This window comes from Periplaneta americana, chromosome 4 (genome assembly GCF_040183065.1).
Source record: "Periplaneta americana isolate PAMFEO1 chromosome 4, P.americana_PAMFEO1_priV1, whole genome shotgun sequence".
Classification (NCBI taxonomy): Eukaryota; Metazoa; Arthropoda; class Insecta; order Blattodea; family Blattidae; genus Periplaneta; species Periplaneta americana.
Window position 1 is genome coordinate 150,564,607 of NC_091120.1, and position 4,015 is coordinate 150,568,621.

Consider the following 4,015-nt stretch of genomic DNA (forward strand, 5'->3'; position numbering starts at 1 on the left):
ATAGATAGATAGATAGATAGATAGATAGATAGATAGATAGATAGATAGATAGATAGATAGATAGATAGATAGATAGATAGATAGATAGATAGATAGATAGATAGATAGATAGATAGATAGATAGATAGATAGATAGATAGATAGATAGATAGATAGATAGATAGATAGATAGATAGATAGATAGATAGATAGATAGATAGATAGATAGATAGATAGATAGATAGATAGATAGATAGATAGACAGTTAAGTTGTAGGTAGTTAAACAAGTAGACAGACAGACAGGAAGATAGATAGGTACGTATATAGGTAGATAGACAAAATAGACAGACAGGCATGCAGTTAGGAAGGTAGACAGACAGGTAGGCAGTTAGGTAGGTAGGTAGATAGATAGGTAGACCGACAGAGAAACAGACAGTTAAGTTGCTACATAGATAGGTAGAAAGACAGACAGACAGAGGTAGGCAGATAGGTAGTTAGTTAGGGAGATATGTAGATAAGTAGACAGATAGACAAACGGACAGAGACAGATGGTGGGGCAGATGGAGAGGCGAACAGGCAGATAGGCGAATAGGGAGATAGGGAGATGGTCGGATAGAAGATGATAAGATAACGGATGGGCGAACGGACAGACAGACAGACAGACAGAGATAATATAAGATAATATACATACGTATATACTGTAAGTAGGTAGATAATTATGTAGCTATGTGTATAGGTGGATGGATGAATGGTTAAATGGTTGGATGGTTCGATGGGTGGGTGGATGGGTAGACAGGCAGACAGATAGATCAGACAGAGAGACAGATAGGTAGAATTGGATAAAAAAAAAAGTTGTAAACGAAAATAAAGAGGGAAAAGGAAAAAGAAATAAAAAATTACTTTAAATTTGCAAGCTTCTCTCATTCGATCGGCGTTACATAACCACCGCTTTACGCGACGCGAGACAAAACAAAACAAATGTATCCCCCACAGTTATGTTGAAAGTACGAATCTTAATGCTGAAACATAATCCGATGAGCTACAGGCCTATGTTTAAGGAGCGAAAATAATTATGTACTTTGCAAGCTCGTGTTCACCTTTCGCCGCACAAATAAGGTATTAATGACTCGTATTCTGTTTATGCCGTAGTAGAATGTTACATAAGTTTCATACATTAACATACAGTACATATAATTGCTAGTCACGAAGACCTGAAGTTCGTACGGTAGCGTGGCCGAGCGGTCTAAGGCGCTGGTTTTAGGCACCAGTCCGAAAAGGCGTGGGTTCGAATCCCACCGCTGCCATATTTTTTTTAAAGAAATACAATATTTCAGCCTAAGGATACCCATATGTTTAATGTAAAACATCTACATGAATTGCATTACGTAAGTAGAAAGATGAAGAACGGTAAACATTTTTTTTGTTATACGTATGTGAATACTTGAACTTGATTTAGGAGATAGCCTCTGTAAAATTGTATATCATTAACGGTGATCTGGTAGACTCAATACTAGCTGTTGGAACCGAGATTCACGTGTTCAGACTTGGCAGAGAGCGATAAGATAGATAAAGCGCTGGCATTACTTCTTCCAGGGAAAAAGTAATGCCGGCAGCAGGTGTCATAGATTTGCGACAGAGAAATTAGGGAAAAATATTTTATCCATTCTTCGTTCATGTCGAATTTTAATATACAATAATGTGTCTAAGTGCGTATGGGTTTTGTCCCTCCAGCCACACACTAATTTACACTCTACTACAGTGGTCCTCAGCACACTCGCTGAAATGGGTAACGGGTAAAAGTGTATTTGAATGTGCACCGTCCTGCAGAAGGGAGAGCGAGGAAGATTTACCCGCCAGCAGCCACGGATGTACGCTAGTGCAATGTTTTATCCGAGGGTAAGAGGCGCTAGCCCGAGGGTGCTGATGACCGCTACTCTACTACATACAGATTGTATCGTAGGAATGTCATTAATATCAGGGGGTTATTCTTTAAGATATTTCAAACCGAAATGTGTCTGAGAACAGAATGGCAATCCTTCGACGGGAAATGAAATTGCCTTCTTTTATTAAAAGGGGACGGACATTATGTCCAACGCATAAATGAAGGTAAGATTCTGGTGGCTTTAAAACTTCATGAATCTCCTCCCAGTTTCCATTAAGTGACCCGGGAAATTCCAAGGCCGAGTACGCAGTCACACAATAACAGCGTTTGTCATTTCTACCTGATCAGTCTATTTCTAGTGTTCGAACAGTGAATGTACTGTTTAAAAATGTTGTAAGATAAGGCGTGGTCTTTCGCAAGCGGACGTGGGTCGACAGCGTAGTTTAAGTAAATCAACTGTGAGTAACAGTATACAGTGTAATCCATTCCACAAAAAAAAAAAAAAATGAAACATCGACCGGGGTTACTTTACACAAGGGGGTAACTTTACACATTTCAAGAATTTCTGCTTACAGAATCCCCTTAATAAGGACACACAATTCAGACTACTACATAGGCCTAGATGTGCTGTTGTCACACAGAATCAGTTCCATGGAGTTGCCACACATTGCCTCTAATGTGGTCCCATCCAAACATTTTTTCTAGAAATGTGTAAAGTTACCCCCTTGTGTAAAGTAACCCTGGTCGACGGTACTGTAAGGAAGTTTATTTTCTTGTTCACAATTTCATTCATTCCTGTCATTTAAGGTTAGGGGACAAACACTTCGGATTTAGTGAACCTCGGATATAGTGAACGAAATATGAAAGTCCGCAGACGTTCACTATACCCGGAGTTGACTGTACTATACTTTACTACCTAAGGCCGCCTGGTTGTAAAACACAGTCGCTATCCACATTGACACAATGGTGGACTTCTTTTTAATTAACATTATTTTTATCGTCAATTCAAAAAGCAACGGAATGCAATGTACCACATCTTCCCATTAAGACACATTAAACGAAATCCTTACTGCAAATAACGCACATAGCAACCATAGAAATTCATGAGTTGACGTTTACGTCTGAGGTATGACGCAATGATCAAAGACAAATGTTACAAGGTTTTTCGAGTTCGTAATACTGGAGATGTTCTCGATAAGCAAACTAAATACTTGCTGTGCCAAACTCAAATTCATCTATTGTACATCTGAAGGACATTATGAATAGTAATCATTTCTGTGACAGTCGTCTAAAGTTCCGTTTCATTATTATTCTTTTTTCTATTCTCGATCCAGAACCACCTTTTCTGAACAACATTCTTTGTGCATATACAAAGATGACAGGGACTTCCTTCTCGACCAACATTTCATCCAATTGAGGAGTTATTGGACTTATAAGAATATGCTATTCAATGTCGGGACCAGTTCACATCAACGAATGGGTTATATTCATATCTTACAAGGGGAGATCGTGTCCTGGGAAAGCGGAGTTTTCATACAGCATATAACAAATTACATGGCTTGGAAAGTAGGTCCACAACACTCATATTCTAGATGTAGGTGGTGAAATGCTTCTTTTTAAGCGATTTCTTATTACTGAGACTCGTAACTACCCAGCAGCTGCATCATTTTACTTAACAGCAATACTGGAAATGTAGTTGTCGTCACACATTAGTATGTCCGAGATTCTAGGTTCGAATCCCTTATATTCTTTTCTTTTGCTCTTAAATTATTTTTCTATTTTTCGATAAGATTTAGAAAATTATATCCTATTATTAAACTCCATTCAAACGTAAAACAATTCCATGCAGCCCAGGCCAAATTATACGGCTTGAAAAGTAGTTTCCACAAATACTCAGACTACAGATGTAGATGGTGTACTTCTATTTTTAAACTAGTTTGGGATTCTTGACTGCTCATCAAATGCAACACTTTACACCCACACCAGTGCTAGCGAAATGGTTAACGTCGCACATTTGTATGCGTGAGATACGAGGTTTGAATTCATATGGTTTTATTATTTTAATTTTGTAATAACTTTACTTTAGATCTTCAGTAAGTTTTTAACCTATATTAATAATGTTATGCTATTATCATATTGCACTTAAGGGGTTA

The 4,015-nt window shown here is 38.0% G+C and overlaps 1 non-coding gene across 1 annotated transcript; it reads left to right on the forward strand.

Annotated features, from left to right (window-relative positions):
- Positions 1 to 1,204: 1,204 nt before the first annotated feature.
- TRNAL-UAG (transfer RNA leucine (anticodon UAG)) lies at positions 1,205 to 1,284 on the forward strand. The gene has a single exon. It is a non-coding gene; the product is annotated as a tRNA-Leu (tRNA).
- Positions 1,285 to 4,015: the final 2,731 nt, after the last annotated feature.